Source organism: Eriocheir sinensis, chromosome 70 (genome assembly GCF_024679095.1).
Source record: "Eriocheir sinensis breed Jianghai 21 chromosome 70, ASM2467909v1, whole genome shotgun sequence".
NCBI classification, from domain to species: domain Eukaryota; kingdom Metazoa; phylum Arthropoda; class Malacostraca; order Decapoda; family Varunidae; genus Eriocheir; species Eriocheir sinensis.
The window spans coordinates 4,120,154-4,131,027 of record NC_066578.1 but is presented as its reverse complement, the minus strand read 5'-3'; the positions used below and the strand labels follow the sequence as shown (position 1 = coordinate 4,131,027).

Genomic DNA, 10,874 nt, shown 5'->3' with positions numbered 1-10,874 from the left:
GGAAACACTCCACTACCCACCACAGAGGCACAGAAAGACCTGGGAGCATATGTTACCAGGCTACCAGTGAAGGCGAAATCCGTGCCAATCGCAGCGGACGGGTTAATTTGGTCGTCGGTGTTGTATAATTTTCAGTAAACATTGCTTCCAGATGCAGGTCAGGATATATACACTTTTCATTAGGCCTGACAAACTCGTCTCTTATTTTTTGCTAAAGCATTTCATCACATATTACGAAGCTCATTTGTTTTACTGATTTGTATTATATCATTAGACTCCTTTCTTTGAGCATTAATTATTTACGTTTTTTCCCTACTAATTTATAGATCTCATCGGTGATTTGTTAGTGTCCTTAATTAGTGCCCTTGCTTCGATTATATATTATTAACCACTTTTCATTCATTCATTTCATCGACGCCAACCCCTAGAGCTCCCTCCAGGGGATGGCCACGGCAAAAGAGCTCCCAACTTTCTCTATCCAGACACTCCCTCCTTGCACTTTTCTACTGAATTATATAAAGATTAGTGACCTTTCTTGCCCTCAGGCTCATCTGCATCTCAGTATGTTGAATGTATGTTGATTATGGCTGTGTTGAGTATGTTGAACTTGAAGGAACTTAAAACGAACGTCGAAAGGAGTACCATACCCCTCCCCCGAGCCCCACACAACCCCCCCCCCCACTCAGAACCCCCACTCACCCACATGTCTCGCCCCCCACACATCCTCCTCACACTCAGAGACTTCCCCCACTCCCCACACGGATATAACCCTCTCTTCCCCCCCCACACACACTCTCACAGACCACCCCCAATCCTACCCCCCACCCCCCCACTCATGGGTCACGTTCCAGGGCGGGCAAGTAAGTGTTTCGAGCCCTCCTCTCCTCTCCTCTCCCGCTGTCTCTCCGCCACAAGCGTCTGATATATGTGTTATTTTCCGTAACAGCAAATTGCATAAAACTTTGGGAGGTTATATATTGTTTTGGTTGAGCGAATTTATTGGCGTATATTTCATCTTAATATTTCAATACGGCGCAAAGACTGGGACCGACGTGCGCGGTGATATTTTACCGAGGCGATGGGCAAGAAGTGTTGGCCGGCGGGGAACTAGCGGGGAGATATCTGTGCCGTGCGATTCTGCTTCTTCCACCTCCTCCTTCTCTGCCTCGTCCTCCTCCTCCTCCTCCTCCTCCTCCTTGTTCTCATTCTCGTTCTCGTCTTTGTCTTTGTCCTCCTCCTCCTCGTTCTCGTCCTCGTCTTTATCCTCTCCTTTTCCTCCCTCATCCTCCTCTTCCTCCTCCATCTTGGCTTTATGAGTTCACGGCACAGCGCGCTCCTTTAATAGTCCTCCATTGTCTTCTGACCTTATAACTAACACCTCCTCTCACCTCCGTCCGGCTGTCTGGTAGTTGAGTGCCGGCGCAGCGTTCTGGAGTACCCGGGTTCGAGTCTTGCCCGCCGCCTCTGTGTCTTTAAGTATTCCCCAAATATAGCACTGGTCGCCCACTTTCTATGTATAAGTACTCTTCAAATATTGCACCGGTCTCCTTCGTCTTCAATGGTCTCTATCTTCACCACCATCATCAGAAGCTTCACCGACATCCCCAAGTCTTTAATGAACTGCATCAACCTTCTTCAGGCCGTCAAACATAGCACCTTCCTCTTCAATGATCGTTTTATTCTCACCACCATCATAATCAGAAGCTTCAATAAGACTCCTTCTTTAGCCCGTCCGCTGCGATTGGCACGTATTTCGCCTTCACTGGTAGCCTGGTAACATGTACTCCCAAGTCTTTCTTTGTCTCTGTGGTGGATAGTGGAGTGTTTCCCTTGTGGTATTGGTATGCTGGGTACCCCCTCCCAAGATGCATGACTTTACATTTTCCTTCATTGAATTGTAGAAGCCACTTTTTGTTCCATTCCTGTAGCTTGATGTCTTCTCGTAGGAAATCTGCATCCAAGGGGTTAGTGTGCAGCAACAACCTCTCTCTTTCAAGCACAGGTCACCAGCAGCTCTTAAATAAATGAGAGCTGGAACAAGACTAATGAAGGGAGTGTGGGGAGAGATTGAGTCCGAGGACCTGAGACACACAACACGTAAAGGGTCTTAAAAATCGTCCACCACCATTATTTTTTTAGTCAGTTTGTGTGGGTGGGTGGGTGTGTGTGTGTGTGTGTGTGTGTGTGTGTGTGTGTGCGTGTGTAAAGCGCTTCATAACTTGATCAGGAGATTAAAACTTAAACTTCTCCTACTTACATTTTCCTCGCTCGAAGGGAGTTTTAGTCATGAAGATGGAGGAGAGGGAGGAGGAGGAAGAGGAAAGAGAAGAAGGATCAGAAGAGGGAGAAAAAGAAGAAGAAGGTAGAAATAGAAAAAGACAACGACGAAGGCGAACCTGAAGGAGAAGAAGAAAGTTGAAAAAAAAGAAGATATGAAAAACAAAATGAAAGAGAAAGATGATGAAAAAAAAGATGAAAAAGAAAACGAAAAATAAAGATGAAAAAGAAAACGGAAAATAAAATAAAATTAAGAAGAAAAAACAAGACCATTGTGAAGAAGAAAAACAGAACGAAATAATTATAAGAAAACAAAACCACCACCACCACCACACACACAGAAACACACACAAGAGAAGACAAAGAAGACACGGGAAACCAATAGCACAATCTCAATATTCGCACTGTCGCCACTCGGTCAATCTGAAGAAAAGGTTATGAAGGGAAGAACGATGGAGGGCAGGAAGATCGAGGAGGAGGAGGAGGAGGAAGGGAAGGAGGAAGGGAGGAAAGGAGGGAAAGAAGAGTGTGAAAGAGTGTCATACCAATCTTGGAACGAATACGAAGGAGAGAGAGAGAGAGAGAGAGAGAGAGAGAGAGAGAGAGAGAGAGAGAGAGAGAGAGAGAGAGAGAGAGAGAGAGAGAGAGAGAGAGAGAGAGAGAGAGAGAGAGAGAGAGAGAGAGAGAGAGAGAGAGAGAGAGAGAGAGAGAGAGAGAGAGAAATAAAAATATAAATGATGAGAAAAGAAAAAAAAGAGAAAAAGAGAAAAAGAGAAAAGAAAAAGAGAAAAAAAGAGAAGAGAGAGAGAGAGAGAGAGAGAGAGAGAGAGAGAGAGAGAGAGGGAGAGAGTGAGAGATTTACAGAGAGAGAGAGAGCTAGAGAGAGAGAGAGAGAGAGAGAGAGAGATGCGCGTTGCCTCGGTGTTCATATCCGTTGCATTGAACCTTGAGCCGATAGTTGCAGTATTAAAAATGGTGCCAAGAGAAGAAGGAATAGAAAGAATGTAGAAGAAAGAGATAGAGAGGAAAGGAAGATAAATATATAGGAGAGAAGGAAGAATTTTGAAGAGGGAAGAAAATTTTGCAGGGAAGAAAATACAGGAATAATGAATGAGGAAAGAAGAGAATGTAGAAGAATGAAGCAAAAGAAGGAAACTACGGAGAGAAGGAAGAGAAGAACGATTTGCAAGGGAAGGAAAATATAGGAGTAATGAATGAGGAAGAAAGAAAATATAGGGGAATGAAGCAAAGGAAAGAAACGATAGAGAGAAGGAAGAGGAAAACGATTTGCAAGGGAAGGAAAATATAGGAAAAAAGTCGCAGGAAACAGAAAGAAAGGAAAATAGAAGCAAAAAAGAAAGATTAAGAAAAGTACAGGAAAAATATAGAGAAAAGAAAAGCGAGGAGGAAAGATACAAATAAAAGGAAGAAAAAAAGAAGACAATAGTTCGTAAAAGAAGGAAAGAAAACCACAGAAAAGAATAAAGAAAATGAAAACAAAAAGAAAAAGTAAGGAAGGAGAGACACCATTAAGACGAAGAAAAAGAAGAAAAAAAAGAGTTCGTAAAAGAGGGAAGAAAAGTACGGAAAGAAAATGTTCAGCAAAGGAGAGAAAAAAAAGACGAAAAGAGAAAACAAGGAAAAATTTTGAGTTTGTAAAAGAGGGAAAGAAAAATACGAAAGAAAATGTAAAATAATGAAAAGAAAAACGGGAAAAAAGCGAGGGAAAAAAACTACTAATAAAAGGAAGAAGAAAAAGAAGAAAATATGAGTTTGGAAAAGATGAGCTCAGGTGTTGGAGGAAGAAAGTGTTATAAGAAAATGATTGATATACGGCTACGAAGATTACAGGTAAGACAAGGTGAGGGAGAAATGGAAGGTGAGGGGAGAAGGAAGGGGAGGGGAGAGGAGGAGGGGAGTTGAAAGACGAGGGGAGCAGAAGGGTAGATGGGGAGGTATAAGGGGAGGGAAGAAGGGGGAGAAAGGGAGGTGGAGAGTTATGAAGGAAAGGGAAGAAGGGGAGGAGAAAGGGAGGAGTGGGAGGGAGTTAAGGGGAGAAGGGGAGGGGAGGTGTGGAGGTGGAGAAGAGAAGAGGAGAAGAGGTACGAGGGGAAGGGAAGAGAAGTGAAGGTTAAAAGGGGAAGGGAGGAGAAGGAGAGGTAGGGACGCATGAGGGGAGGGAAGGGGTGGAGAAGGTGAGGAGGGGAGGCACGAAGGGAAGGGGTGGTGAGGTAAGGGGAGGGGAGAGGAAAGGGAGGGGAAGGGGAGGTGAGGTAAGGGGAGGGGAAAGGAAAGGGAGGCTGAAAATAAGGGAGATCTTAGAAGAGGCCTTTCCATCATATTACATATTCAGGTTGTTGTTCCGAGGCCAGAGAAGGGAAGGAGAAAAGGTCGAGAATATAGAAAGAAAAGATAAGGTAGAGAAAATAGAGAGAAAAGATAGAGGAAATAGAGAGAAAAGATAAGGTAGAGAAAATAGAGAGAAAAGATATGATAGAGAAAATAGAGAAAAGGTCGAGAAAATAGAGAGAAAAGATAAGGTAGAGAAAATAGAGAAAAGGTCGAGAAAATAGAGAGAAAAGATAAGGTAGAGAAAATAGAGAGAAAAGATAGAGAAAATAGAGAGAAAAGAGAGAGAAAATAGAAGGAAATAGAGAAAAAAAAGGCAAAACAAAGAGAAAAAGTGAAAACAAAAAAGAGAAATTAAGAAAAAGAAAAAGAAAAAAAGAGAGATAAAGAGAAAAATAAAAAGGAGGAAGAGAAAAAACAGAAAAAGGGGAAAAGAGAAGACAAAAAAAAAGAGAAATAGAGAAAAAGAAAAAAAAGAAAAAAATAGAGAAAAGAAAAAAAATAGAGAAAAAGAATAAAAGAGAAATAGGGAAAAGAGAGAGAGAGAGAGAGAGAGAGAGAGAGAGAGAGAGAGAGAGAGAGAGAGAGAGAGAGAGAGAGAGAGAGACAGAGAGAGAGAGAGAGAGAGATTGGTGATGTTGACAAAGAAAGAATAATATCACACGACGTGGTACAGAAAAATACATATGGATTCTGGGAACACACACACACACACACACACACACACACACACACACACACACACACACACACACACACACACACACACACACACACACACACACACACAATGATAACTCAGAAATGTAAGAAAAAGTAGGTCAAGAATAAGAAAAGAAGAAAAGTATCAACAACAACAATTACAACAGCAAAAAAAGATAATGCAAACAGTTTATATTTTCTTGTCTGTTGTTGTTGTTGTTGTTGTTGTTGTTCTTCTTCTTCTTCTTCTTCTTCTTCTTTTTCTTCTTTATCTTCATCTCCATCTTCTTTTTTTTTTCTTCTTCTTCTTCTCTTTCTTTTTTGTTGTTGTTCCACCGCTTTCATTAACCACAAAATTTTATCTTTCCTGACACATAAAAATATTCGCATCATACATTTTTCGCGACCTAATTCCGCCTTCTTGAACAATTATGAAACGGAGGAGTAACTAACTTTTCCTCTATCTTATTCCACTGACTTTATCTTTGCGAAACATCCACTTGTGTATTCCAAAGAAATGTTGCGGTCTTTCTTTTCCTTGGGCCAACTCTGTGCCGGAGCCGAGGGGGTTGGAGCAGCCTTCTATTCCTCCGCCTCTACCTCATAATACCAGTAAGGTTTTGTGAGGGGAATATTGTGCCGGAAAAATGAATAGTCTTGTTGGTAACGTGTTCCTTTTCCGTATTGTTTTCCAGGGTTGTTTTTAGATGTATTCAAAACCCCGTACAGTAAACTCATTTCATCTTCTTTTCTTCTTGCTCTTGTTCTCCTTGTTCTTGTTCTTTTTCGTCTTCTCTTTCTTCTTCTTCCTCTTCGTCTACTTCTGCTTCTTTTTTTTTTTTTCTTCTGGTTCTTTTTTCTTCTTCTTCTTTTTCGTGTTCTTCTTGTTCTTGTTCTTTTTCTTCGTCTTCGTCTTGTTATTGTTGTTGTTGTTGTTGTTGTTGTTGTTGTTGTTGTTGTTGTTGTTGTTGTTGTTGTTGTTGTTGTTGTTGTTGTTGTTGTTGTTGTTGTTGTTGTTGTTGTTGTGGATCTAAAAAAATGAAAATAAGTGCCTTTTCACTTATTTTCCTTGTACTTTTTTTAGATCCACTTTTTATTTCTCCAAACTCATCATCTCTTCCTTCCTCCTCATTAGATTATTATATTTCCACTTTTATAATAATCCCTCTATAATCTTCACTATCTCTATTGTCTCTTATCTCCTACTTATATTAATTTTTGTCGTTAAAACTATCAACTTATTTAAATGACCTCGTCTTCTTTCATAATGACAACACCACTAGGTAGATCTCATCCTTTATTTAAAATTGCCAATGGTGCCTTAGTAGATATGCCCCACCAAGCAATATTTATACGTTTTGAAATTTCGGTTCTTTGCTTCGTCTTTGTTTAGTAATTCAAATCGCTACGGGATTATTTTTAGCTATGCACTACTCTGCTCATGTAGGCCTAGCTTTTTCCAGAGTAGCTCACATCTGTCGAGACGTTAATCACGGATGAATACTACGAACTCTTCATGCTAATTGGCGCTTCTTTTTTTCTTATTTGTCTCTACCTACATATCGGGCGAGGTATTTATTTTAGATCCTATATAAATTTCCCTGCCTGAATAGTGGGAGTGGTAATTTTGTTTATAATTATAGCCACTGCATTCTTAGGTTATGTTCTTCCTTGAGGCCAAGTATCATTTTGAGGGGCCACAGTTATTACAAATTTATTTTCTGCTATTCGTTTTATCGGTACCGACCTAGTGCAATGAATCTGAGGGGGAGTCTCAGTTGATAACGCCACTTTTACTCGATTTTTTTCATTTCACTTTATTGTACCCCTTGTAGCAGCCGCATTTTCTATAATTCATATTCTCTTTCTTCACCAAACAGGAGCTAATAAACCTTTTGGAATTTCAAGGCAAACTGACAAAACTCCATTCCACCCTTATTTTACCTTTAAAGATATTGTAGGATTTGTAGTTATGTTAACGGGCCTCCTATTCCTGACTCTCTAAGCGCCATATTTTTTGGGTAATCCCGATATCCTCATTCCTGCAAACCCTCTTGTTACCCCCCCCACATATTCAACCAGAATGATACTTTCTTTTTGCCTTTGCTATCCTGCGATCAGTTCCTAACAAATCAGGTGGAGTTATTGCCCTAGCCGCTTCAGTAGCTATCTTAATGGTTCTACCTTTTACCCGTGTTTCAAAATTTCGAAGACTAGCATTTTATCCCCTTAACCAAGTGTTATTTTGAACCTTTGTAGTTATTGTTTTACTACTAACCTGAATTGGGGCACGAAGACCATTACATCCTTACAGGACAAATTTTAACTGCATCCCACTTCCTATTTTATATTCTTAACCCTCTTCTTCTTATCTGATGTGATGACATACTTATATGACTATTTAGTTTAATGAAAAAAACAAATGTTTCTTCTTTCTATTACTAGAATCTTTCATAAATTACAAACTTTTCTCTTTCAAGATTAATTCAATCTGACCAAAACAGAACTTTCCATGCACTTATTATTTCCTTAATTTTTTTTTATCCTTAAGAGGTCTTCCACCCATAACACGATTTATTCCAAAATGAATTATTATTCAAATTATATTAAACTCTTTTTTTCTTCTTCTCTCAGCTTTAATCGCTTTGTACTTCTACTTACGGATCATTATTACCCTAATTTTACTCTTTAACCCTATTTTAGAATTTCATATAAAATACAAATCCCTAACCGCTTCTCCTTCATTTAGAATTTTAAGCTATCTAAACTAAAAGCCTTCAAAGCTTTCTAAAAGAGTCCTAACCTTTTAAATTCTAATATTGTTCTCCACAACCATAAAGATATTGGAACCTTATATTTTATTTTTGGTGCTTGAGCCGGGATGGTAGGTACATCCTTAACAAGATTAAGACAACCAGGAAGATTAATTGTCAATGATCAAATTTACAATGTAGTCGTAACAGCCCACGCTTTTGTAATAATTTTCTTCATAGTTATACCTATTAGAATTGGAGGATTCGGTAACTGACTAGTACCTCTTATATCAGGAGCACCAGATATGGCCTTCCGCCGTATAAATAATATTAGAGTTTGGCTTCTTCCCCCTTCTCTCTCTCTCTTCTGCTAACAGGGAGGAAGAGGAGTGGGTACAGGGTGGACTGTTTATCCACCTCTAGCGGCCGCTATTGCTCATGCTGGTGCTTCTGTAGACCTAGGAATTTTTCTCTTCACCATGCCGGTATATCTTCAATTTTAGGGGCTGGAAATTTTATTACAACAGTCATCAATAAACGATCATACGGAATAACAATAGACCAAATACCCCTTTTCGTTTGAGGTGTATTTATTACTGCTGTTCTTCTACTTTTATCTCTCCCCGTTCTAGCTGAGCTGTCACTATGGTACTTACAGATCGCAATCTAAATACATCCTTTTTTGACCCTGCTGGGGGAGGAGACCCAGTTCTGACTAACTAACTAATCTATTCTTTCCTTATTTTTTCTTGTTATTTCTTTTCATTAACCTCTATGCTCGTTTCCTTGGGTTCTTTTCTTATTCCAATTTGTAACTAATTAATCTATTCCTCTTTCCTTATATTTTCTAGCTATTTCTTTTTATTAACTTGTATGCTTGTCTTTTTTGGTGCTTTTCTTATTCCACTTTATAAGTATCTAATCTGTTCTTTTTTCCATATTTTTCTATATACTTCTTTTCATTAACTTCTATGCTCGTCTTTTTAGTATCTTCCTTATTCCAATCTATAACTAACTAATCTATCCTGCGTTCCTTTTATTTTCTAGTTATTTATTTTATTAACTTGTATGCTCGTCTTTTTGGTGTTTTTCTTATTGCAATCTATAACTAACTAATCTATTCTTCGTTCTTTATATTTTCTAGTTATTTCTTTTCATTAACCCCTATGCTTGTCTTTTTGGTTCTTTTCTTATTCCAATCTATAACTAACTAATCTATTCTTTCCTTACTTTTCCAGGTATTTCATTTCATTAACTTCTATGCTCGTCTTTTTGGTACTTTTCTTATTTCAATCTATTACTAACTAATCTATTCTTTTTTCCTTATATTTTTCTAGTTATTTCTTTTTATTAACTTGTATGCTTGTCTTTTTGGTGCTTTTCTTATTCCAATTTATAACTAACTAATCTATTCTTCGTTCCTTATTTTTCTAGTTATTTCTTTTTATTAACGTCTATGCTCGTCTTTTTTGGTGCTGTTCTTATTCCAATCTATAACTAACTAATATATTCTTTGTTCCTTATTGTTCTAATTATTTCCTTAATTAACCTCTGTGCTCGTCTTTTTAGTGCTTTTCTTATTCCAATTTATAACTAACTAATCTTTTATTCGTTCCTTATATTTTTTAGTTATTTCTTTTCATTAACTTTTATGCCTGTCTTTTTAGTGCTTTTCTTATTCCAGTCTATAACTAACTAATCTATTTTTCTTTCCTTATATTTTGTAGTTATTTCTTTTTATTAAGTTGTGTGCTCGTCTTCTTGGTACTTTTGTTATTCCAATTTATAACTAACTAATCTATTCTTTCCTTGTTTTTACAGTTATTTCTTTTTATTAACGTGTATGCTTGTCTTTTTGGTGCTTTTCCTATTTCAATTTATAACTAACTAAACTATTCTTTCCTTATTTTTCCAGGTATTTCTTTTTATTATTTCTGTGCTCGTCTTTTTGGTGGTTTTCTTATTCCAATTTATAACTAACTCATCTATTCTTCCCTTATTTTTCCAGATATTTCTTTTAATTAACTTCGATTCCTGTTTTTTGGTACTTTTCTTATTCCAATTTATAACTAAGTAATCTATTCTTCGTTCCTGATATTTTCTAGTCATTTCTTTATATTAACTTGTGTGCCTGTCATTTTGGTGCTGTTCTTATTGCAATCTATAACTAACTAATCTATTCTTCGTTCCTTATATTTTCCAGGTATTTCTTTTTATTAACTTGTATGCTGTCTTTTTTGTGCTTTTCTTATTCCAATCTATAACTAACTAATCTATTCTGCTTTCTTTATTTTTCTAGTTTTTTTTTAAACTTCTGTGCCTATCTTTTTTAGTGCTTTTCTTATTCCAATTTATAACTAACTAATCAATTTTTCTTTCTTTATATTTCCTAGTTATTTCTTTTAATTAACTTCTATGCTTGTCTTTTTTGGTACTTTTCTTATTCCAATTTATAAGAAAATAATCTATTCTTCGTTCCTTATTTTTCTAGTTATTTCTTTTATTAACCTCTATGCTCGTCTTTTTAGTGCTTTTCTTATTCCAGTCTATAACTAACTAATCTATTCTTTCCTTATTTTTTGAGGTATTTTTTTCATTAACCTCTATGCTTGTCTTTTTGGTACTTTTGTTATTCCAATCTATAACTAACTATTTTTCTTTCCTTATATTTTCTAGTTAATTATTTTCATTAACTTGTATGCTTCTCTATTTTGGTGCTTTTTCTTATTCCAAATTGTAACTAAATAATCTATTCTTCGTTCTATATTTTTCTATTTACTTCTTTTCATTAAC

At 37.2% G+C, this 10,874-nt stretch overlaps 1 pseudogene; it reads left to right on the top strand.

The window, feature by feature from the left end:
• Nucleotides 1–8,164: 8,164 nt before the first annotated feature.
• LOC126988749 (cytochrome c oxidase subunit 1-like) lies at nt 8,165–8,804 on the top strand (annotated as a pseudogene).
• The last annotated feature ends 2,070 nt before the right edge of the window (nt 8,805–10,874 follow it).